This window comes from Triturus cristatus, chromosome 6 (genome assembly GCF_964204655.1).
Source record: "Triturus cristatus chromosome 6, aTriCri1.1, whole genome shotgun sequence".
In the NCBI taxonomy this organism is placed as follows: Eukaryota; Metazoa; Chordata; class Amphibia; order Caudata; family Salamandridae; genus Triturus; species Triturus cristatus.
Window position 1 is genome coordinate 1,918,099,827 of NC_140589.1, and position 26,342 is coordinate 1,918,126,168.

General features: G+C 46.9%; 1 long non-coding RNA gene across 1 annotated transcript in view; it reads left to right on the top strand.

Moving 5' to 3' along the window:
* LOC146822460 (uncharacterized) overlaps nt 1–26,342 on the top strand; it is a 76,190-nt gene that overhangs the window by 16,726 nt on the left and 33,122 nt on the right. The window contains exons 2-3 of the long non-coding RNA XR_014963311.1: nt 8,631–8,708; nt 9,384–9,428. This is a non-coding gene — a long non-coding RNA (uncharacterized LOC146822460). The remainder of the gene's footprint in view (nt 1–8,630; nt 8,709–9,383; nt 9,429–26,342) is intronic.

Here is a 26,342-nt window from a genome sequence, read left to right on the forward strand (position 1 = left end):
GCCCGTGTTTTTTATTATGAAAGGTGAATCTGCCCGATTCCCCCCCCCCCCTCCCTCTTTGAGCCTTTAAGCTTCCAGATATCGACAACCTGAGTCCTGGATTATAGATTTCAAGGTATCTCTCATTTTTGGTATAGCTGCGGCGGCCCTCTTGGAGGTAGTATCTTGAGCTAAGGCAAGGATTACATTAAAATGCCCCCTATAATAATAGGTTCATTTAGTTTAAGTAAGTGCAAAAACAGAGTATGGAGGGGTGTAGAATCATCCGAGTTAGGGCCATAATACGCTACGAGGGCTAGCCATGTACCCTGAGTCCCTGCCTTAACAATTACCCATCTGCCTGAAGAGTCAACCATGGTTTCAGCAATAATACATTGGGAAGATTTTTTAAATATTATAGCCACCCCCTTTACTGTAACTGCTTGCGTTGTACATATGCAATGATCTACCCATGGTTGAAATCTGGGGATCACTCTCAAGCCGTTAACATTCCACGATAACACTTTTAACGACTTAATGTTATCTAAACCTGCCATAAAGAAAACAAAATACAATGCCATAGAAGGCCTAGAAAACTCAACCACTCCTGAGCTAATAGCAACCAAGACATAAAGAATAAAAAGCATTGGCATAGCCAATAGGTCTCGCCTTTGGGACCTTATAAGTGTTTAGCCATGCAACAGTTAATGTTACTGCACCAAGGATATTATGCTGGATAACTAAACACTTAAACGGTCCCAAAGGCGAGACCTATTGGCTATGCCAATGCTTGTTAGCATTTGAGTGTGAATATAGAGGTATGGGCGAAACCGTTTAGGGCCGTTCCGTCCAGAATTTGATGGCCTGTGGTGTTGAAAGCACTGCTAGATAACAAGGGTATAAGAAGTCGGGAATAGGCACAAGTGAAGGGTATGACATGAAATTCCAAATGTCAAAATCATAAAATGTGTGATTTAAGATATGGATGTCGTTTAAGAACAAATGTGTTATTTTCTTGAAAGTTAAAAACAACCAATAACTGCATTGTAAATAGAGAAACGAGTTTTCCATTTTTACTATAAATGCTTCCCTCTCTTTATTTTAAAAATCACAAAGAAGTAGAGGTTAAGGGTCTGTTTTGCAAAGGGACTTACGTGTAGTAAAGGTACAAGTGTCGAGTCTCTGCACTCTGGGCAGCCTCTCTGTCCAGCGCACTGCAGTGAGTGCAGTGCGGAGATTCTGCCATGAGTGAAGAGACACGTAACTTTATTGCATATTAGTCCCTTTGTGATTTGAGCCCTAAGCCTTCATTTAAGGGTCTCACCATTTGTTCAATCATATCTGCTAGATCAAACGTTATGCATATAATCAGAAGCCCTAGTATTAAAACCTGCCATCTTGTAATGTGCCATACATTGTCATTACCTTTTCTGTTTGCGAAAGGCACCAGTTATCGAAAGTAGTAAAATAAACTTTTACTAAACTCACCTTGGTGAAACTGCAACGATTGCTGCTGCTTATTGAGGAGCATAAGGGCTGGTACCCAGCTAATGCCCCGTGCGCTCATTGAGAAAAGTGTGGGGTGACCAGCAATATCAAAGGAGAGGCAGAACGATCTAAGAGTATGAGCATAGACAAGAACAGAGGAGAGGATAGGATAGTGGAATGAAGGGTCCCGAACACAGGAGAGGGTTGAGTAGTCGGTTACAGGACAGGCAGTCAGTGCGAAGGGAAACGCAGGGGAAACTGTTGGATGAAAAGGCAAAGATTTGATGAAGGGAGGACGAAATGGTTACAGGGGGGGGCACAGGGAGGATTAGCTACTTTCATAAGAGGAAACGTTTGTTAGGAGGATGTTGTGTTAAATCGTAATAATGTAACTGCGCAGGGTTGAGGCGAGTGAGGACTTGAGCACTGTGGACTAATTATAGTGTTAATCTTGGAGCAGATGTAGCAGGGTGAAGTCATGAGCAGGTAAGGATGAACAATAGAATACTGATAATTGAAGATAGAGAGAGTATAGAGCTGAAGGTTTGCACAGAGCGCTTGTGGATGGTGAGGTAATGAGGTCCTGGAAATAGATAGATTTGACACCTCCTAGATCATTATGCAGTGTATGAAGGGCTTGCTTATTAACCAAGAAGTTAGCAGTGAATATGTGCTTTCGCCATTTATGTACTGCTGCCCTCATTTACTGTTATGCGCTCTTATTTCAAGTGTAATTCATGGCTGAGGCCTATCTTTGGTACAAGGTGGATAATGAAGCAGTTGTATGAGCTGTAGTGCAAGACTGAAGTGAGGTCTTTATGAAGATCACGTGGAAAGCAGTGAGAGCAGTGGGGTCCTGTTTTCTACAGCAGATGGGTACATGAGAGAGCGATCTACAAGGAGGCGAACTGATTTGCATGTGAAATGTGTGATGTCAGATGGAGTGATGATGGGTTTAGATTTGGATAAAGTGTTTGAAATTAGCATAAAATTGAGTGGCTTACCTTGCTTGTGGGTGGGATTAAGGAAGGTGTCATTTGAGGAGTGATCAGACAGAAGTGGAGACACTGCCGAAAGCATCAGTAAAATATTTTGGCAAGTTACGGTCACACCAGTGAAAGCAGAATCATTTGGTGAAGGCAATAAATAGGTGTGTAGCATAATTTCCGCCAGCTGTAACTGAAAGCCATTACTATATAGTTACAGAGACGAATGCGTTTCCAGATGTTTGAAATGAAAGAGGCTTATGGTGCGAGTCCTAATGAGAAAACATCTTGTCATCCATAATAAAACACTGACCAAGGAGAGTAAGATCACATAGGTATGCTTTACTAAGGTAATACCTAAAACAAAACAAATGTTAGATTGGTTTTGAAATAACAGTAAAATCATGAGTCTGAGTCTTAGGACCTGGAAGGCCAGTGCAATCAGGAGTGAAATACGGACAGTATTGGAGCATGCTGGTATAAACTATGTTCAGGATCCTTTGAGACACCTTTATAAATACATTTTAATACAAGTAAAAGGGATAGCTCCTTTCCGCTCCTAAAGCGTCTTTTTTTTTAACGCAGAACAAAATGCTGTATGGTACTCTGTAAAACACGTTAGCGCCACCTGGTGTATTTCATGCAATACGACCCCAGAAATGTTCTGCCAAATGCAATGGATCTCCGTCACATAAACAAAGGCAATAAAAATCAAACATCAAAGCGGCGAAAGTGAAAGTAATCGAGCAGAGCATCAAAGGGCTGGGTGAGAAGGGAGGGGGGAATGCAAGGGTCAAAGCGGCTAAAGTGAAAGAAAGCTATAGAGAAGGGAGGGGGAGTGGGAGCAGCTGTGCACGTGCATGTGATCGTGCACTTAAGGTTTAGGCCAGCCAAAACTGTGGGTAGCACTTTGAAAATCCCACATACAAAATGTCTCTTCGAGCCTTTGGCTCAGCGAGACCTAAAAAAACAGAAGAGCAAAAGCAACTAAACCTGACAGAAGAGGACTTTTTTTTCCCCCACTTGCTCCTCCACCCTTTGTGATTCATGTGTTTCCCTAAACTCTAAATTGTTGCCAGTGACCCACCCCACCCTCCCCGGGGAAGCATCCCTAGCAAAACGAGGTATACTTTGGACACCTCATATGAGCTCTCCTACATAGTAGTGGTCCGCTTTAACTATCTATTATATTGCCTGTGCCTGAATCTGCTCTATAAAAACTTTCACCTCGCTAGGGTCCCTGAATGAATGCATCTTATTATTCCTCATAACCCTCAGAGATGGTGGGAAACGGATGCTTGCCGTAGCTCCTAAGTCTCTTAAGTCTTGTATATATTTACCGAGCTCCCACTGCCTGTCTAAGGTTTCTCGGGAAACATCTGATCGTATACGGAACAACCAGTCCTTTTTCTTATATGATCCAACTTTTAGTACAGCAGCCAGGATACTTTCTTTCAGTGAGTAGGTTTCAAAATTCACTAAAGTCCTTCTTGCTGTTTTCCTTCCAGGACGGAACAAAAAAGGGTCTCAATTGACTCTTTGCACGTCTTCCCCTAATGCAGTTAAATCCAGATTCATATGATACTCTTTTAGAAGGGAAATTACAGAAGCCTTAATGTCCCCTCCTTCAAAACCCTCCGGAACATTTAAGATTCTTATATTATTCTTGCTTGCATTATTTTCAAGGGAGTCTAGCTTATCTCTAAGCTCCCTTTCATTTTTCCTTAGCTTCTGGATCTCTTCCTGATTCATGTCCACTTTCTTAGATATATCCTTATATCCTTGTGCGCAGATTCCATTGCCCCTACTCCGTCTTCCAGGCTATTGAGTTTTTCTTCCATTGCTTCACAATACCCTTGGATTCTCTGTTGGTTAAGTTCCGAACTAGCGAATCTCTCTCGTAATTCTGTTAACGTAACCGCCATTGTGCTTTCAAGTCCAGATGGATTAATATCAATAGTGTCCTGCAAAGGAACAGATGGGACTGCCTGCCGCTGAGAATCTGTGGAAGATGGGGTATCGGTGAAGTTTTGTTTATCAAGAGACCTGATGTCTTTAGGGGAGGAAATAATACTTTCAAAGCCAAGTAAAGGATCAAATCTATTCTCTAATAAAATCTGCTTTGGCATTGCTTCCTTAGTACCGGATGCCAATCTTTCTTTCTCTTGACTATTTAATGTCTCCTGTTGGAGTTTAGGCGATACTGTATAAGTTTTTGCTATAGCTGGTGGGCCCTGCGCTTTCACTTTAAAATAGGAGCGAAGCGATGGGGTAACTTATCTTTTCAGGTATTTTCTTTGTCTCTTTGTTTTTGTCCTGACACATGTATTGTCCGTTGACATTTTATTTGATTTCAGGAAAGTAAGACGATTCAAACACGATTCAGTTTGTGTAGATGGGGAAGCTGTCTGTCCCGTATCGAAAGAACATTTAGCAGAGGAGACACCCGACTCCTCTTTGCCCCAAACCCCTCTACTCCTTAAGGTATAGCTGTTAACCACCCTCACTGTACTTGCTTTAGGGACCGCCCTCCCCCCTTTCTCCTTATTTGCTGAGCAAGCTTCTTGCTGCCTTTTATCTAAACTTTCTCCGGAGTCACCACACTCCTCCGACACATCTTGCTCCCTCCACCTAAACGGGGTCATCAAGGGTTTTCTAACAGCATCGCCCTGCTCCTGCAGAGTTATAGAAATACATCCCGAAGTATGTCCTCCAGTGGTCGAATTCCCTGCGTCCTGCGATTTATAGCTTCCTTTCCGCGGGAAACCAATCCTGGCAGCAACGCAGCCTCCACCCACACTCTTCCCAGTGTTTCTCCGGCAGCGTTTTCCCACTGAATTGCCGATCTCCTAAGTCAGTGGCGGCTCCCCCATTGGGGCGTGGGGGGGGTACGGCGCGTACATGCGGGGGCTGGGGGGGGTACGGCGCGTACATGCGGGGGCTGGGGGGGATACGGCGCGTACATGCGGGGGCTGGGGGGGGTACGGCGCGTACATGCGGGGGCTGGGGGGGGTTTGGCGCGTACATGCGGGGGCTCGGGGGGGGGTACGGCGCGTACATGCGGGGACTGGGGGGGGGTGTTCGGCGCGTATGTGGGCACATGTCTCCATGGTTGCTATGGGAGTTCGGTGCGGACGGTGTTTTTTCCATACGGTTGGAACATCGGACGCACGGGATGGATCGTACTTGCGCGGTCGGACTTCACTTTTCACATTTGTACGGTGAATCGTCCGGGGACGTGTCGGACACATTTTCCGACCCGAGGACGTGTGGGGAATTATTCCCAATGGACTTTTTCCCATGCGAATCGTACTTGGCAGTTTGTACGCTACTTGTACGATTCGTACGGTAAAAAGACCGGATACGTACGGGGAAATTTTTTCCAGGATCGGAATCGGCACCAAAATGTGCAACTGTGGCGAGCAGAAAAGCCCGAGTCTGGCATTTATAGTGACCTTTCCATTATTCGTCTCAGTATCTCACTATCTCGAAAGTGAATTGAAATGATTGGAAAATAACATTAATGTGCAGACAAACACAACCATCTAAATAACCGATGCTGAGCTCCATGATTCCTGGGGGAAAAGTGGAGTTTTATTTCATTCTAAGTTACAGTAGTGGAAATTCCTCACTAAGTCTTGGGGGTTCCTCTGAAGTTTATACCGAGCAGCCTGCCCACCTGTGGCTCTGTACTGGACATGTCTTTGGGAGGGATCTTTATTAATCTAATAACTGCACTTTCACCATTGCTTTATTAACCTTCCTCCTTACTCAAATTTGCTTGAAAATGCACCATTTGTCCACTCTTTTTTCAAAGCCACCGTAGGTTGTTCCAGCGAGCGAGCGCAGTATGAAAATAATTTTACGCCTCACCACTTTCAAATGTCACCAGCCACCACTGCCTAAGGTGCATGGAAAAACTGGGAACAAACAGACGAAAAATCACTCCTTCAGGGCCCTATATTTGCGCCTATTAAAAAGTTTGCAAAATATTACATTTACCCGGCACTTCTGATTTTCGGTATTACATCGCCCCACCAGCGTAGGAGAGCTCGCGACCTGAACTACCTAATTTCCGCCATGTTCCCCTCGCAATCGCTTTACAAACTCTTGATTGATTGATTGATTGATTGAAGGATGTGCTGGCTGGGTTTGTGCATGTCAATGATGCTGAAGGAAGTGGAGGCTGGATTTGTCCATGTTTGATGATGCAGAAGGATATGAAGGTTGGGTTTTTAAATGTTGAAGATACTAAAGGCTGTGCAGGCTGGGTTTTTGTGTGTTGATGATGCTAAAGGATGTGGAGACTGGGTATGTGCATGTTGATGATGTTGAAGGATGTGGAGGCTGGGTTTGTAAATGTCGATGATGCTGAAGGATGTGGAGGCTGGATTTGTGAATGTCAATGATGCTGAAGGATGTGGAGGCTGGGTTTGTAAATGTCGATGATGCTGAAGGATGTGGAGGCTGGGTTTGTGCATGTCGATGATGCCGAGGGATGTGGAGGCTGGTTTGTGCATGTCGATGATGCTGAAGGATGTGGAGGCTGGGTTTGTGAATGTTAATGATGTTGAACAATGTGGAGGCTGGGTTTGTGCATGTTGATGATGGTGAAGGATACAGTCCTTTTAATATGTGGGTAGACTTTCTTTGCAGGGGGCACATTAACCCACTGAGCTATCTGTATAAAATGCAGTCCTTTAATAGGCTGGCAGACTCTCTGCAGGAGGCACATTAACCCACTGAACTATCCATATAAAATACAGTTCTGTAATATGCTGGCAGACTCTCTGCTGAAGGCGCATTAACCCACTGAACTATCCATATAAAATACAGTCCTGTAATATACTGGCAGATGCACTGCAGGAGGCGCATTGACCCACTGAGCTATCCATATAAAATACAGTCCTGTAATATGCTGGCAGACTCTCTGCAGGTAGCACATTAACCCACCGAGCTATCCATATAAAATAGAGCACTGTTATATCTATCCATATAAAATACAGCCCTGTAATATGCTGGCAGACTCTCTGCAGGAGGGGCATTAACCCACTGAGCTATCCATATAAAACACAGCCCTGTAATATCTATCCATATAAATTACAGTCCTGTAATATGCTGGTAAACCCTCTGCAGGAGGCGCATTAACCGACTGAGCTATCCATATAAAATACAATCCTGTAATATGCTGACAGACTCTCTGCAGGAGGCGCATTAACCCACCGAGCTATCCATATAAAATACAGTCCTGTAATATGCTGGCAGACTCTCTGGAGGAGGCACTTTAACGCACTAAGACATCCATATAAAATACAGTCCTGTAATATGCTGGCGGGCTCTGCAGGAGGCACATTAACCCACCGAGCTATCCATATAAAATACAGTCCTGTAATATGCTGGCAGACTCTCTGCAGGAGGCGCATTAACCCACCGAGCTATCCATATAAAATACAGTCCTGTAATATGCTGACAGGCTCATCCATATAGAAGTGAAAATTGTGTCTTTTCCCTTATTCGTCACACACTCAATATGGAAGATACACCCACAAACTCAGAGTGAATTCTAATGTTTTCACAATTTGGCCACAATGAATTTTATTCTGGTCTCTTCTTACCTTCCAAACAATCAATCAACCCTTAACCCACTAATAATGCAGCATCTATCAAGAAGAGGAATAGAAAAGAAACCATAAATGGGTCAGAAAAATTGGAGCCCGAAAAAACTAGAATTGCACAATTTTATTACACACAATCCTGACAGCTGAAGTTAAAAAACAGTGTATTTCATAAAACTTTACACAAATAAAAATTGCTTTGCACAATAAAAACTGTGTCACAGCACAGATCTAAACCACGTTACCACATAAAAAACACAAAATAAATCAATCACAAAAGGAAAGAGAAAAATATTAGACAATACAATTTGTCATTGAAATGGACATATTTGTGTAACAATTGTTACTACTGCGACCGAGTACCATATATATCAGTATCTACAGGTCCAGTAGCTTCACAAATTATGCACTGGTGCATGGTGCCCACTTCAACTAGTGACAGCATATTCCAGACTAACGTCTCACACACGACTGGAGGAAAATCCTTCTCTTATCTCACTGCGAAGACCTGGAACTCCCTGCCTCTACATATCAGGCAATAACTGTCTCTGTCTCAATTCAGGAAGGACCTCAAGACCTGGCTCTTTGACTGAACCGCAGATCCACCCCCACATCTGCCAGCACCTTCCGACCCTAACGGGTGAGTAGTCGCGCTTTACAAGAACCCTGATTGATTGATTGATTGATGGTAGAGCCATCTGAGGCTCAGCCATCAGAAACCCAGCGGTTCCCATTGCTAAACCGGACAGAGACCCGCAAGTTCAGTTGATGGTGTCCCCACCATTAGAAGGTTCTAGAAATCACAGACCTCTTGTGATCATCTTGCGGCTGGTCCTCTCCTTGAGCTTTGCTTTTAACTGATAAGTTTTATACAATATTGGTATATCCTGTTGTAACTCAGCTGCATGTCTAGCATCTGTTCCACAGTGATCGAGAATGCATTTCTCTTCCATTTCCGATATCCTGGCAGTGATGTGGTATATGTCCGAAGGCTGATGTCCCCTTCACTCATGGGAGGACAGATATTGATTAGCCAATGGATCTCGGCTACTCAAGACCCAAACCCCACTCCCTACCTTGTTCAATTAATTGACAAAGGCCTGAACCCATCATAATCAATATCTCCGTAGTAAACCCTGCCACATAAATGAACCATTCCTGCACATTCTGACTAAGATTTTGGTGACTACTTAAGATACCACATTACAGCGACCTAAGAATAATTCACGAAATCACATTAAAGTGGACACTGTTTTTGGATAACTCTACTTGTCGGCGATAGTCTTGACATTAAAAAGTGTCATTTCATTTTCAGTGTTGGATCCTCATGAAGCCCGAGAGGTTCCCGGAGCGACTTCAGGTATGTGAAGCTTCAATGCAGATAATGAATAGGATTCTGAACCCCGGGAAGAGAGTTCTCACTGCGATGGGACTTGCACTTTGCTGTGAAGCATAAAATGCTGCTGCGACCTATGTTTCGGACGACTCCTGTGGTTAGGAGGCTTTATTAGCGCATGTCAATGATTCTGAAGGATGCGGAGGCTGGGTTTGTGCATGTTAATGATGCTGAAGGATATGGAGGCTGCATTTGAGCACGTTGATGATGCTGAAGGATATGCATGCTGTGTTTGTGCATGTCAATGATTCTGAAGGATGCGGAGGCTGGGATTGTGCATGTCAATGATTCTGAAGGATGCGGAGGCTGGGTTTGTGCATGTCGATGATGCTGAAGGATGTGGAGGCTGCGTTTGAGCATGTTGATGATGCTGAAGGATATGCATGCTGTGTTTGTGCATGTCAATGATTCTGAAGGATGCGGAGGCTGGGATTGTGCATGTCCATGATTCTGAAGGATGCGGAGGCTGGGATTGTGCATGTCAATGATTCTGAAGGATGCGGAGGCTGGGTTTGTGCATGTCAATGATTCTGAAGGATGCGGAGGCTGGGTTTGTGCATGTCAATGATTCTGAAGGATGCGGAGGCTGGGTTTGTGCATGTCGATGATGCTGAAGGATGTGGAGGCTGCGTTTGAGCACATTGATGATGCTGAAGGGTATGCATGCTGTGTTTGTGCATGTCAATGATTCTGAAGGATGCGGAGGCTGGGTTTGTGCATGTCAATGATTCTGAAGGAAGCGGAGGCTGGGTTTGTGCATGTCAATGATACTGAAGGATGCGGAGGCTGGGTTTGTGCATGTTGATGATGCTGAAGGATGTGAAGGCTGGGTTTGTGCAAGTTGATGATGCTGAAGGATGTGGAGACTGGGTTTGTGCATGTCGATGATGCTAAAGGATATGCATGCTGGGTTTGTGCATGTCAATGATTCTAAAGGATGCGGAGGCTGGGTTTGTGCATGTCAATGATTCTGAAGGATGCGGAGGCTGGGTTTGTGCATGTTGATGATGCTGAAGGATGTGAAGGCTGGGTTTGTGCATGTTGATGATGCTGAAGGATGTGGAGACTGGGTTTGTGCATGTCGATGATGCTAAAGGATATGCATGCTGGGTTTGTGCATGTCAATGATTCTGAAGGATGCGGAGGCTGGGTTTGTGCATGTCAATGATTCTGAAGGATGCGGAGGCTGGGTTTGTGCATGTTGATGATGCTGAAAGATGTGGAGGCATGGTTTGTGCATGTCGATGATGCTAAAGGATATGCATGCTGGGTTTGAGCATGTTGATGATGCTGAAGGATGTGGAGGCTGCGTTTGAGCAGGTTGATGATGCTGAAGGATGCTGAGGCTGGGTTTGTGCATGTTGATGATGCAGAAGGATGTAGAGGCTGGGTTTTGTGTGTCAATAATGCTGAAGGATGTGGAGGCTGGGTTTTTAAAGTCAATGATGCTGAAGGATGTGGAGACTGGGTTTGTAATTGTCGATGCCGAAGGATGTGGAGGCTGGGTTTGTGCATGTCGATGATGCTGAAGGATGTGGAGGCTGCGTTTGAGCACATTGATGATGCTGAAAGATGCTGAGGCTGGGTTTGTGCATGTCGATGATGCTAAAGGATATGCATGCTGGGTTTGAGCATGTCGATGATGCTGAAGGATGTGGAGGCTGCATTTGAGCACGTTGATGATGCTGAAGGATGCTGAGGCTGGGTTTGTGCATGTTGATGATGCAGAAGGATGTAGAGGCTGGGTTTGTGTGTGCCAATGATGCTGAAGGATGTGGAGGCTGGGTTTTGTAAAATCAATGATGCTGAAGGATGAGGAGACAGGGTTTGTATTTGTCGATGCCGAAGGATGTGGAGGCTGGGTTTGTGCATGTCGATGATGCTGAAGGCTGTGGAGGCTGCATTTGAGCACGTTGATGATGCTGAAAGATGCTGAGGCTGGGTTTGTGCATGTTGATGATGCAGAAGGATGTAGAGGCTGGGTTTGTGTGTGTCAATGATGCTGAAGGATGTGTAGGCTGGGTTTGTAAAGTCAATGATGCTAAAGGATGTGGAGACTGGGTTTGTAATTGTCGATGCCGAAGGATGTGGAGGCTGGGTTTGTGCATGTTGATGATGGTGAAGGATGTGGAGGCAGAGTTTATCCATGTCTTAAGCATGAGTGCAAAAAACTTGAGCGTGCCTAGCGCTTTAGTGAGTATTGTCTCCTGGCTAAGGGTAATCTCAGGCATAGACAAAAAAATTACTATGCTGCGATAACACAGGCTAAGAAGCAATATTATGCAGCCCGCATTGAGCAGGCGCAAAATAACTCTAAGGAAATTTTCGCAATAGTTCAGAGCTTTACTTCACCCACGGCGGAGTCGAGCCCACTTGCTGCCACAGAGGCCTGGTGCGACACTCTGTCAAATTTCTTTATGGATAAAATCCGCACGATTCAGGCGGCTATTACATCCTGCTCATGGCCTCTATCCGTGCTGTGTGTCTCTAAGCCTTCTAATCCTAGGCACTCTCTACACTTTCTCTCTAGTGGATCTGCCTAGCTCCCTCAAAATTTTAAAGGTTTTGAAATCAGGCATGCCCGCTGACCCCTGCGTGGCCAGATTGTTGGCTGCAATCACGGAGATTATCAACCCTGAAGTGAATAACATCAAACTCTTCCCTTCTTTAGGCCCGAGTGCTGGAGGCTTGGAAGCAGGCTAAAATCCTCCCTCTTCTAAAAAAGCCCGCCCTTGACCCCGAGATGCCAGGGAATTACAGTCCCATCTCCCACTTGCCCAGCCAAAGTCTGTGAAAAGGTAGTGACCAGACAACTTACTGAGTTTGTCGAAGAGTCGGACCTCTTGCATCCAGCCCGGTCATGGTTTCGATCCTCTAATAGCTCTGAGTCAGCATTGGTGGAGGTCTCCGACGCCATTCGTGAGTGTCTGGATGCCAGCAGAAGAGCAGCTTTAGTAATGCTCGACCTATCGGCAGCGTTCAACAAGGTCCCACACTCTCTGCTGCTTGCCCGGCTCACTGAGATTGCTGTCTCGGGCTCTGCCTGGGGCTGAATTAGGTCCTTCTTGGAAGGGTGGGTGCAACAGGTCTGGCTGTCGCCGGCTGCGTCAGCCCCGCAGCCGGTCGCCACAGGGATCCCGCAGCGGTCCTCCCTTAGCCCCCTTGTTTTTAACATCTATGTAACTCCTCAGGTCTACTTGGCTGAGGACTTGGGGGCTAAGGTGATTGCCTACGCAGATGATACCCAGCTCCTTTTTACCCGGGAAAAGGATGCGGACTCTGTATCCTCTGTCCAGCACTGCTTGTCTTCTGTCATCAAGTGGCTTGCTGCCGCTCAACTTAAAGGCAACAAAGACAAGTCTGAGATTCTCCTCTATGGTAATTTCCCCTCCAGTTTCAGAGACACGATCTGGCCTCCTGGGCTCCCCCTTCCAACATCCAATTGGAAATCCGCTAAGAACCTGGGAGTGTGGTTTGAGTACAATTTATACTTTTTTACCCAGGTTAAGAAGCTCTGACGTAGCTGCTTTGGTCTCCTTAAAACCTTAAGGAGATTCCTTGCTCTTCTCCCTAGGCCTGCTAAAGAGACGGTCATCCGCACTTTGATTATCTCCTGTTTGGATTATGCCTATGCCTTGTATGTGGGCAGCCCGGGGTACTCATTGAATAAACTCCAGGTTGTCCAAAATGCGGCCGCCTGGCTTCTCCTTTGAACTTCCAATAGGAGTAGCGTGCGCGAACATCTACACTCACTTCACTGGCTTCTCGTGGCCGAACGGGTCAAATTTAAATCTCTTGTCATTGCCCATCTTGCCCTTCATGGTCATGGTCCCGCCTATCTGCGGTAGCGGTTTTCCTTATATGTCCCAGTGAGACAATTACGCTCATCAGCACTTCTTCTAGCTCAAGTGCCCCGTTTTATTCGCCACAGGCTGAGCGGCTCTTCTCTCGCTGTGAAAGCCGCCAAGGCATAGAATGCCCTTCCCTTTGAGCTTCGCAATCCCAAGACCCTCTGGCCTTTAAGAAACATCTAAAAACCTACCTTTTCACCTAGTGTTAGTGTGCTGACTCCTCTTGGGTTCGCGCCGGGACACTCTTCGGTGTAGCTGCGCGAGTTATAAAATTATATACCATAACAAACATGTCGATGATGCGGAGGCTGCGTTTGTCTATGCCAATGATGCTGAAGGATGTGGAGGCTGGGTTTGTCCATGTCGATGATGCTGAAGGATGAGGAGGCTGGGTTTGTGCATGTTAATGACGCTGAAGGATGTGGAGGCTGGGTTTGTCCATGTCGATGATGCTGAAGGATGAGGAGGCTGGGTTTGTGCATGTTAATGACGCTGAAGGATGTGGAGGCTGGGTTTGTCGATGTCGAAGATGCTGAAGGATGTGCAGGCTGGGTTTGTCGATGTCGATGATGCTGAAGGATTTGGAGGCTGGGCTTGAACATGTCAAAGATACTGAAGGATGTGGAGGCTGCGTTTGAGCATGTTGATGATGCTGAAGGATGTGGAGGCTGCGTTTGAGCTGATGGAGTCTATTCAAACACTGAATTTTCCAGGTCCAAGGAAGCAGTTGGCTGAAATGCCCGTGACGTGAATAGTTCCCAATAATGCAATTTTTGGATTTTCTTTATATCACCACTCGACTCCCTGGAGAATGGCTGCATGTTCCAAACCCTTCCTTGACTCCATTGCCTTAAAGTATTTCTGCCCGGTGTGCGCTGTGAGGACTTCTTCATCTGATGACTGTCCTGCTGCACCCCCCTTCTGCGCTTCCATGTGTGAATGTCTCGCTTTACACCCAATTAGAGAGCCTGGCTTTAATTTAGGAATTTGACATCTTAGATTACTCTTTGGGGATGTTACGTCATAATTTGTGATGCAAAAACATGTTAAGCAGCCTGTTATTTTGCGGTTAATTCCATACGGTTGCATATGTGTAAAGGGATAACTTTGAATGTTGGAGGGAAGTTAAGCTACCCGTGCATGAAAGGGGCAGTTGTGTCTACATAGCTGTAGGAGACAAGTCTGCCTTAGGTGCATAAAGGGCAACTTTCTGTGGTAGAGATTGCTGTCTACAGATGTAGAAAAGGTAAACGCAGGCTGCACAGCTGCAGAAGTGAATTTTGTCTACACATATGCAGAAAGGACAACTGGCTACACTCACAAAACCGGCTAAACAGTAACCCTGAGCGGAGTTCGCGGAGTTGCACTACGTGGAGTTCCACGAAGTGGAAAAAAAACTCTGCCGCACTACGCAGAGCTCCGCAAGCGGCGGAGTTCCAGAGAAAAATGCTGTTTGCGGTGATTGCAGAGTGCCGGATGCTTGTCCGCACTGTGCAATCATTGCGAACTGCACCTTCCACAGGGCAAGCAGTCCCTTCTTTACTTTTCTGCCGCTCGGGTAAATTTTTACTCAAGTGGCAGCTTTCTCAACGCGAACGGGCAGTTACTTATTGTGAGCAGTCGCGAGCATACGCGACCACTTGCAATGTGAAACCTGACCACCCCGCGTTGAGAAATCTCGCCGGGATGTTTATTTTCCATGCGCGCGCTCGCCAACTTGATGTTGACGATTGCAAACGAGGAAAAATCTCGCCGGGAGGTTGATTTTCTTCGCTTGCGGTCGCCAACTTGACATTGACGAACGCGAGCGGAGTGGACTTCACCGCCCAGGGTTACTAAACCGCTTTAAAACTTTGGCTACACATGTAGGGCTTCGAGGTGACTGACCCAGTAGATTGCATCTTCCTGTCATATGCTTTCATTTTGCAGACTCTAGTAATCTGGTATTTTAGTCGAGTTGGTTCATTTGAAAATACCAGTAAGTTACACTTTGCAGAAACCTTATATTCCTAATTGAAAGATTAGGGCTGGATTGTGGTGGCCAAAATGACAAGGCTTCATTTGCTAATCGTACATATGTGTAGGAGGTTCCCGATTTACTCCTATGTACAGTCAGTTGCTTCAGTCTGTGGAGGGACTGCTCTAGCCAGGGGTGTGCCTGAGGCTGGCCTGACTACGCGTGTGCGGAGTGACTTCTTAGGTGACACGTGGGTCTAGACCGCCCTAGCCAGGGGTGTGCCTGAGGCTGGCCTGACTCCGTGTGTGCTGAGTGACTTCTTAGGTGACCCGTGTGGCTAGACCGCTCTAGCCAGGGGTGTGCCTGTGGGCTGACTTGACTCCGTGTGTGCTGAGTGACTTCTTAGGTGACACGTGGGTCTAGACCACTCTAGTTGTGCATGTATTAGTTGAATTGCACTGGCAATGAACATCCTTGGAGGCACTGACTTGTCTGCGCCAGAGGAGCCGTTTTGTAACTATGTATGTCAGCCCCTCCAATTATTACACACACTATCTACACACACCATCATTTGAATAGAAAACCCCTTTGTCTCTTGACCCTGTCTGCCCCCTAACAGTCGCCATCAATTAGCATTCCAGAATGTTTTTTGTTTGATGCCAGCTGCGGTTTTGAGACCTATTGTGCCCTCGTTCACTAGCTGCCCCTCTAAGGACACTCTCCACTTCCATGGCAGCAGTACTTCTTCTCAGCACGCCATTAAAAACGACGGAGGTTTCCAACACCAATTGACCCCTATGCACCCGGTTCCTCTGGGATAGGTAACTCCGGTACCTCGGTATCCACAGGTGGATTGGCCTTAGAACCTTTTAAGTACCAAAGATCTTGCTTGAAGTCCTCTCCGAAGTGTCTTTAAACTGTAAAACTTTAACCGCGTTTTTCCCATAGATTTGTACGGAGCCCACGTTCATGTTCACACACTGCACCCGTCCTCCATGGGGTCCCAGTCTACTCACCTGGGGTGGTTTCTTGGGGTCCCAGCGATTCTACGTGCTCTAGACACTCTGTCTATTGATGTCATGACTGTTATACCATTTTTTTCGTATATGGTTCGGTCTCCCCTGGGAGCCCGCTGCGTATTGTGCTACTTACAACTGTTCTATTGAAACGTATTGAGTTTTTGTGTTCTATTCTCGTGTAGAGAATAGTAGAGAGCTTTTAAGAAATAAATACATATTTTTATACAAACACTTTGTGGTTCTCCTATCATTCAGGATGTGATATTCTGGTAAAATAAGCTGCTTTACATTCCTTCAAGATTAAGCCTGAAGGCTGCTCTCCATAGCTACCACTAGGATAGCTTTCAATAAAGGTTATCTTTGACCTCATACATCATAAGGGTTGTTTGGACTGATACAAGGTGCCCAATTAGTGGACAGCATATACCGGGCCAACTTCTCACAGGAGTCACCTCTCAAACCCCCTAAACAGGACACAGCGGACTATGTACTTGGTCTCCGCTCCATGATGGCTGAGTACATGAAGAAGGCATCAGATAACCTTGAGGCTAGCCAGGAATTACAAAAAGCCTGGCATGACCAAAAGGCTGTATTGGCTGTGTATCAGCCAGGACAGAAGGTATGGGTGATGGAGTCTGTGGCCCCAGCAGCTCTCCAAGACAAGTGGAGTGGACCCCATACCATACTTGAGCGGAAGGGAGAGGCTACCTACCTGGTGGACCTTGGTACTCCCAGGAGCCCCCATTGGGTGCTCCATGTAAACAGACACAAGCCATATGTGGACAGGGAAGACATGGGCTTTCTCATGGCTACTGATGAGGGACAGGAGGTAGAGAGTGATCCACTCTCTGACCTGCTCTCACAGATCCCTGATAATGGTTCAGTGGATGATGTAGCCTTGGAAGGCAGCCTCACTGACCAGCAGCAAACTGATTGTAGGCAAGTCCTGAATCAGTTTAGACACATGTTCTCACTGGCTCAAGTCAGACTACCTGGTGTACACATGAGGTGGACACAGGTGACAGTCTGCCTGTTAAAAATAAGATTTACAGGCAACCTGACCATGTCAGGGACTAAATCGGGACTGAAGTCCAGAAAATGTTGGAACTGGGAGTGATTGAGCCCTCATATAGCCCTTGAGCTAGCCCAGTAGTCTTAGTCACAAAACCTCACACTCAGGGTGGTAAGAGAGAGATGAGGGTTTGTGTAGACTACAGGGGTCTCAATGCAGTCACTAGGGCATTTCTTAAACGCTGTGAGGCAATACTGGAAGCTCGCTTTTACCTGGGCACTGACAGTTCTAACGGGACGGCAACGCTGTAGGTCTCCCCTGCCGCCAATCGAGATCACTGGCCGCAGTTGGGGGAGACTACAGCTCCCAGGACACCCAGCGGCATCACATCACCTCCGCCCACCATCGCGCCCGGAGGCGCTTAAAAAGCAGAGGCTCCCTCGGTGGAGCGGGGGCATTTCTTAAACGCTGTGAGGCAATACTGGAAGCTCGCACTTACCTGGGCACTGACAGTTCTAACCGGGACGGCAACGCTGTAGGTCTCCCCTGCCGCCGATCGAGATCACTGGCCGCAGTTGGGGGAGACTACAGCTCCCAGGACACCTAGCGGCATCACATCACTTCCGCCCACCACCGCGCCCGGAGGCGCCGAAAAAGCAGAGGCTCCCTCGGTGGAGCGGGGGCATTTCTTAAACGCTGTGAGGCAATACTGGAAGCTCGCACTTACCTGGGCACTGACAGTTCTAACCGGGACGGCAACGGTGTAGGTCTCCCCTGCCGCCGATCGAGATCACTGGCCGCAGTTGGGGGAGACTACAGCTCCCAGGACACCTAGCGGCATTACATCACTTCCGCCCACCATCGCGCCCGGAGGCGCTGAAAAAGCAGAGGCTCCCTCGGTGGAGCGGGGGCATTTCTTAAACGCTGTGAGGCAATACTGGAAGCTCGCACTTACCTGAGCACTGACAGTTCTAACCGGGAGGGCAACGCTGTAGGTCTCCCCTGCCGCCGATCGAGATCACTGGCCGCAGTTGGGGGAGACTACAGCTCCCAGGACACCTAGCGGCATCACATCACTTCCGCCCACCATCGCGCCCGGAGGCGCTGAAAAAGCAGAGGCTCCCTCCGTGTCGCGGGACGCGCGGGGGCGGCGCCGGGCTAAGCCCGGGCAAAGGGAGGGCCATCTGTGGCCGTCAGGGGCAGACGGAGGCAGGGCCAGGCCACCCCCCTTCCCGCATCGAGAAAGACACTGCGAGGGCGAGGTACGTTACATTCCAGAGTTTAAGACCTGCACATACATTTGCCTCCTACGGACTGGCTGCCACCATCTCTTTGAAAAAGACATTTAGTTGTTAATGCAACAGAGCGGGATTGGATAGCTATTATTTGATCTAATTTTTTCTTTAAACATGGAAAAACGTAAATGCGCCGTGGGCACCCTAGATGCCTATTTACTGAGAGCTGAATCCTTACTAGATCAGGAAATACTATCTACTGAGAGGAGGCTCTCGCTAGATCCAACTATTAGAGCACACAGAGTCCCTGATACCTTCAGTCCCTCCCTACTGAACAAAACACCTACCCTGATATTTTCTCCCAACTCCCCAGTTCTCACGCCTCAAAAATCCCCGGAGCTTATAGAAGTATTGCCAAAAACTACCCCCCCCCCCACAAACCAAAGGACCCTTAACACGGGGGAAAACCAAATTAAAATTGAATGGTGAAAGGGGGGCATATACAAAAGGGCGCTCTCAAAAAAAAGAGGGGAAGACTTTATCCCATCCAGTCTTCCGCAACACAAGCACACAGACAGAGGAAAGCCATCAAAACCCCCACGCCCAATTAGAAACTCTTGCCGCAATGATAGAGACGACATCTAAACAAAGCGAAAAATCAATACAAACAGCAGTGAACCAAGCCATAGAAGAGAAACTGGGTGAAATGATTTCCCCGCTTTCTGCTGTCTTCGAAGACAAATTTGCTCAATTAGAAAAATTTGTACTCAACGGCAGATCACGACCAAATTTGCACAGAGTACTGGCTGACAATAGCCAATCTATTTCTCAGGAGGCACACCCTTTACCCCCTGAAAAAGAACGTTCTAACAATTCCATTGCAAATATCCACTTTCCCCCTACTATAGACACATTGGAAAATAATCAGGGTACTAAGGGAGACACCAGACTAAACGGAATAGTGGAACAATCTATAAGATCTCGCGAAAGACCCCAAAAAGAAAAAATGACCTCACCAAACGTCTTCCCCAATCCAAACAAAGAATGCTTAAATTTACCGCCGGCTGCCTGCCCTTACGCCCTAGTTTTAACAGGCGTCCCACCTTTAAATAAAGGTTCAATTGAAACATGGGTTTCACTTAGAAACAAGGTCACGGATTGGCTCATTAAACACAAATATTTTCACTCAAATCATATCAATCCGATCTTGATGGTTAGGAGAGTGGGATGGATTGGTCATTCCCAGAAGAGTATTACCGGAGATTGTATAGTAGTAAATTTTAAATCACCTGGTCTAGTGCGTTCCTTACTTAGGATCAATAGGGGAAAAACAAATGAAAACACAGTAATTAATTTGGTGTCACTTGATTCTTTCTACTACACAGAACCAAATTTTGACCACAGACGGAACGGGTGTATCCTATTACAAAATAGGTTCGAACAACTTACAACACTAGAGGAGGTGGACTGACAACTAACACCGTCAGATAACGCTACTCCCCAAAATGCAACCCAGTCATACACCGGACCTAAAAACTATCCCGATCCTAACTATGGTCAAGGCAAGAGCTTGGCACTTTCCACTCTTTGCCACCCTGTGCTTACAGCTCAAACAGGGTATTTCCCTACCTTAAAGTCTAACAGCGTGCCCGAAACTATATTTTCCACGACAGATAGACTATACAATTCGGGTAATACCAGTCCACCTATGGTCCTTTCCGCAGCCAAATTAATTGCTCGAAAAATCCCCAATAGTTCAAATAGAAATTTTCTGATGGACTTAGATTTAAAAATAATTTTTTGGAATGTATCGGGCCTCCGTTCAAAGATCAATAATGAAGGGTGGCTGAACTTTATAAAAGAAAACGACATTGTCTCCTTACAGGAGACATGGGCAACCACCCCTATCCATATAAATGGCTATAAAACTTTTTTCAGTCCAGCTCTGGCCCCAACATCAGGTAGAGCAAAGGGTGGTCTAGTGACTTACGTCTCAAATTTAATTCCAACTTTAGAAGTCCAAACTGTTAAAAACGAGACACAATATCAGATACTACGAGCAACCATAACAAGGTCGCCACCCATCTTGATAGTAAAATTTTGTGTGCGGCATAGAACAAATCTTTAAACTGCAACTTGTTTTCTGGAAAGTATTTTAATTATGCCTTAATCAGTAACACAAACTCCAAATGACCAAAAGACGTTTTTTATCAAAAAATCAAAATATACCCTACGATGAATTGGGAATACCCCCCAATGCATCCTAATTTTGCTGCTGGGGGGTTCGTTTTGTTCCGTCTTTTTAAACTTAAAGTTTACATAACTCATCTATAGACAAAAGAAAATGAATTGAATATGCACTTACGATTATTATTTTGTACATATTTTAACTCTGCTGCCAAGAATAGCCTTCTTTTTAGATACATTTTAACCTTTCTTCTCAACATACAAAAATGATGTTAAATGTAAAAATGTAAATGTTTTTATGTAAACGCTTTTATGGTTTGTAATTGCCTCACCGAATAAAGCTTTTTCTTTTTCTTTCAGTCACTAGGACTGACGCTCATCCAATTCCAAGGGCGGATGAACTTATTGATACTTTGGCCTCCCCCAAGCTTCTAAGTACATTTGATCTCACAGCTGGTTACTGGCTGTTAGAAATGGGATTTCCTGCAGGCTATAGCAAGGGCCGAAACCAGGCAAAAATCTCCACTCTAGTCAGGATGAGGGAGTTACACTCCTAAAATAACCTCTGCTCACCCCCTTGGTAGCTTGGCACGAGCAGACAGGCTTATCTTAGAGGCAGTGTGTAAAGCATTTGTACATAACCCACAGCAATACAGTGTAAGCACTACAAAAAGACACCACACTAGTTTAGAAAAATATCCAATATTTTTATATAATTAAAACAAGACCAAAAACAACAAATCCACAATACTATATGTAAAAAAAAGTCTGTAGTTATCAAAATAAGTTTAAAACAAAGTTCCTCGATGTCTGTAGCTACGTCCGGTGCTACCAAAGTGTCGTGAACAACAAATCCAACAGTTCTGGTTGGCCTCGGGATCGCAGGCCAGTTACGGTATCGGGAAGACCCGCAAACAGTACCTGTGAGAAATGCTGAGTGATGAAGCCCTTGAAGTCACTCGCTTTGCAGGTCGAGCTTCTCTCTGATGGAATCAGGAGCGCTGGCGTTGGCAGGCGTCAGGTGCTGCCTTGCAAAGTGCAGCTGTGCGGCGTGTGGTGACCCCAGCATCAGAGGGCGTCGTCGGTGAGACCAGGGTCGCGGTGCGATATGAAGGCGGTGCTCGTCATGGTGCTGGCAGGTCACGGTGCAAGCAGCGGCATTGTCGTTGCTGAAGCGCTGTCGGCTGACGAGCGGGAGTCGGTGGTGCCGGCGACGATGGGCCAAGGCTGCCGTGCGGGATGAGGGCGGTGCTTCGTGTGACTTACAAGTGGTGCCCTCAAACCACGGTGCAAGCAGCTGCGTCGATTTTGGCGTGGATCAGCGGTAACGGGTAGGCCAAGGCGTCCTCATGAAGCAAGGTGGTGCGCAGTGCGGTGCCCACAGGCCGCGGTGCGAGCAGTGGCTCGGTGGCAGCATTAGCAGGCGTCGTCCGTGAGACCAAGGTCGCGGTGCGGTGTTGCAGCGGTGCTCTCTGCAGCGCCAAGGCTTTCGCATGAAGCGAGGCGGTGTGGAGTGCGGTGCCCACAGGTCGCGGTACAAGCAGTGGCTCGGTGGCGGCATCAGCAGGCGTCATCGGTGAGACCAAGGTTGCGGTGCAGCATTGCGGCGGTGCCCTCTGCTGTGTCTTCAGGACACAGCAGAGGGCAGCAGCGTCGTAGACATCGTCGAGTTGCTTTTCCTCTGATACAGCACAAAACACACAGTCCCTAGTGCTGCGGGCAGAAGAGCTTGAAGTCTTTGCTGTTCCTGAGACTTCGTGAACAGGGGGAAAGCTCTACCTCAAGCCCTTGGAGAGGCTCACAAATTAGGTTGCAGAAAGTCCAGTCCAGGCCTTTCACTGCCCAAGACAGAAGCAGCCACTGCAGGTCAGCCCAGCAAAGCACACAGCCAAGTAGTAGTTCCTCCTCACAGCTTCTCCAGCTCTTCTTCTTGGCAGTCTTTTTGATCCAGAGGAGTTCTAAAGTTTATGGGTCTGGGCTCCAGTATTTGTACACAAAAATCCTTTGATCTTGCAGGCAGATGTTGCCTGTGCCCGGCGAGAACCAGTTCAGCCTTCTCTGGTGTGATTTCTGGCAGGAGGTGGAGACGGCATTGTCAGAGGGCAGACCAAACCCTTTGAGGTGCAAGGAAATATCCTCTCCCTTCCCCCATCGCAGCCCACGTCTATTCAGACCTTTCCTGACCTACCTAGACTATCTGGAGCCCCTCTGGCTCCCCAGCCTTCTGTCATCCAAAACCCAGACAGGCAATCCACATTCCAGCAGAGGCACACGTGATGAATGGGCAAGAAAATACCTACTTTCTAAAAGTGGTATTTTCAAACACAGAATGTAAAAATCACCTTCACTAAAAGATGCATTTTTAGATTCTTAGTTCAGACATACTAAACTTAATTTCCCTACCTAATTCCCCGGGCCAGTTATGTTTATTATAAGATGTTATAAACAAACTCACCATTTTGTCCTATGGAGAACAGGTAGTCTCGCAATAGTGAAGAACTAAATTGGCTGAAATTCACTATCAGGACATGCCACACACACCCGGGCATGTCCCACCTTTCCCATACACTGCACCCTGCCCACAGAGGTACCTTGGGCCTACCTTAGGGGTGCCTGACATGTAAGAAAAGGGACGGTTAGGGACTGGTAAGTGTGTGCACTGGCCAAGTTGACATGGCAGTTACAAACTGCGCAGACTCTGCAATGGCAGGTCTGAGGTATCTTTTCCGGGCTACTCACGTGGGTGGCACAATCGGTGCTGCAGGCCCACGAGTAGCATTTGATTCACAGGCCCTGGCACAGTCAGTGCACTTTACTAGGGACTAACAAGTAAATCAAATATCTAATCATGGAAACACCAATCCATAACACAATTTACAAAGAGAGCGCTTGCACTTTACCGCTGATCAGCAGTGCCAAAAGTGCGCAGAAACACCATGCCAGCAAAAACAGAGTCCAAACCGGGAGGTCAGAAAGCAAAAACTCTGGGGAAACACGTCAACAGATGCCAAGTCAAACACTGGCAAATCAGATTAGCTGAGGATGCAAAACCAAAAACAGCATTCTCAACCCCTAGTGGTCATTATCAATTTGTGGTAATGCCTTTTGGATTGAAGAATGCACCTGCCACTGTTCAAAGGTTGGTGAACATAGACCTCACAGGTCTGGAAGCCTATAGTGCAGCTTATCTGGATGATATTGCTGTCTTTACCTTCAACTGGGAGGATCACCTGGTCCACCTGAGAACTGTTTTAGAGGCCCTGCAAAAACTAGGCCTCACTATCAAGGCCACCATGTGCCAGATAGGGGAGAGGAAGGTTGTGTACCTGGGCCACCTTGTGGGTGGAGGCCAGGTTCAACCACTGCACAGCAAAATCCAGACCATCATGGACTGGGTTTCTTCCACTACCCAGACGCAGGTCAGAGCTTTCTTGGATCAGACTGGGTACTACAGGAGGTTTGTTAAGGGTTATGGATCTATAGTGACCCCCTTAAATGATCGTACCTCTAAAAGAATGCCTAAGAAAGTTCAGTGGGCAGTTAGCTGTCAAAAAGCATTTGATGACCTGAAGCAGGTCATGTGCACTGCTCCCATTCTGCAAAGTCCTGATTATTCCAAACAATTGATTGTTCAAACTGATGCATCTGAGTTGGGGGTAGGGGCTGTGTCATCACAACTAAATGAAGAGGGTCAGGATCAGCCAGTAGCTTTCATAAGCAGAAGGCTGACCCCCAGAGAGAAACGTTGGTCAGCTATTGAGATGGAGGCCTTTGCTGCGGATTGGGCTCTGAAGAAGAACATATACCTGGGAGTAACCATGCTAAAGCAGGTGGACTCTCCAGATATTTCCACTTAGAAAATGAAAACTCAACTGGTCTAGGTTAGTTTCATGTCCTTGCTTTTGGAGGGGGAGTTGTGTAGGAAAGTAGGATCTGCTTCTTATGGTTACGCCCACTTTTTGCGGATGTTTCACTGTCTTTGGACTAGTCTGACTGGAATCCTGCTATTCAGGACTCCAGTCTATCTTCTTTCTCCCTGAAATTGCAATGTCTGTACTTTAGGTACACTCCAGATTGGATACTGGGGTACCCTTGTCAGTCCCTAGTTTATTTTACATATGTACCAACGGCCTAGGTACCCCAGAGGCCTCCCATAGGCTGCAGCATGAACTATGCCACCCATGAGAGGCCATTCAAAATGACAACACAGGTTTGCTACCGCAACCTGTGTAAGCTGGTGCTTGCACCACTTACTCAGATATAGTAACCCTATATTTGTATCTAAATCACTACACTTAAAACCTATCAGTCACCCCTATAGCAGGCCTTATAAATCCTGAAGGCAGGGTGCTGGGTTGTACGTGAGAGGGTGGCCCTGCAGCCTTTGGAGACCATTCTCCCGGGTTGTATGTGATGCAGCCATACATATAGTTTAAAGTGCATTATAACCTCTTAGTAACTACTAACTTTAAAATGGCTGCTTAGAAACATGTGGTGTTTGGTGTCAAATAAGTTGGAATCATACCTCCACACGAGTAACTGGTGTGGGAGGTATGAATCCACCCTTCCACGAAGACATGCGTGGGTCACCGGTCTACCCGGTACCAGCTTTATTAACCCGGGCAGCACAAAATTGACGCTGCCAGCCACAGACACATTTCTGCCCTCCTGCTGCTGAGCTAAGCTCGAGCAGGGGAAGGCATGACCATATGTATCCTATCACAGGGAGGTTTGTCCACCTCCCAGACAGGGTTTAGTGTGTTGGGGATGGGTGGGTGCACTCTGAGAGTGACAGAGTCTGCACTGTGGGCACATTTGGTGTCCCTGTGCATAGTCCAGCTAGAACCAGTTCTGGGAGCCGTTGACTCCTGCTCTGGCTCGAAACTGTACAAAGGACATGGGTGTAGCCACCCCTCTGTCCTGCCCCTGCCATAGGAGGGACCCCTGATTCTTTCCTACCCTCGCGAGTGGGTATCAAAAGCCTTACCTGAATTAGGCTCTTTGGATTTTACCTGGACAAGTTTCTACTAAGAAGACTCCACATACTTCGAGGGTCTGCACGGTGCTGGACGACTGAAGAATCTCCCTTAGAGTAGAGGAGTTACTCCACTGCAGAACCAGGCACCTAAGCACATCTAACCGGCTTGCATCTCCCGAGCTCCCGAGGACTCTGAAGATTTCAGCAACACAGGAGGTGGGTTTCTGAAGGTCGCTGAGGTCGATCTGCCCTCTCAGCAATTCTGAGGCCAGTATCCCTCGTGGGGACTGCGTGACACGAACCCCAGTTCTTCATGTACATTTGCATTTGCACATGCTTGTTGGCAATTCCTGAGCTTGTGCATTGGACTCCATGTAGTCCTGACCATGAGCAGTATTTCCACTGAAGATCTCCAGCCTCCTCACACCGAGTGCACCATGGGCTGGTACTTCATAATCTTGCTCGAGGTCTCCTCGCGATCCCTGGTCCGTTGGCCTGTGGGTCCTGGTGAGGGTCATCTTGTTTGTTCTTGGGCTTACCTGATTGCTCCAGATGTGCCCTGATTCTCCATTGCTTGGGGAGTCCCCTGGACCTTGCTGGTCTACACCTTAACCTGTATGTTCTTCTTGTATGGGTTGC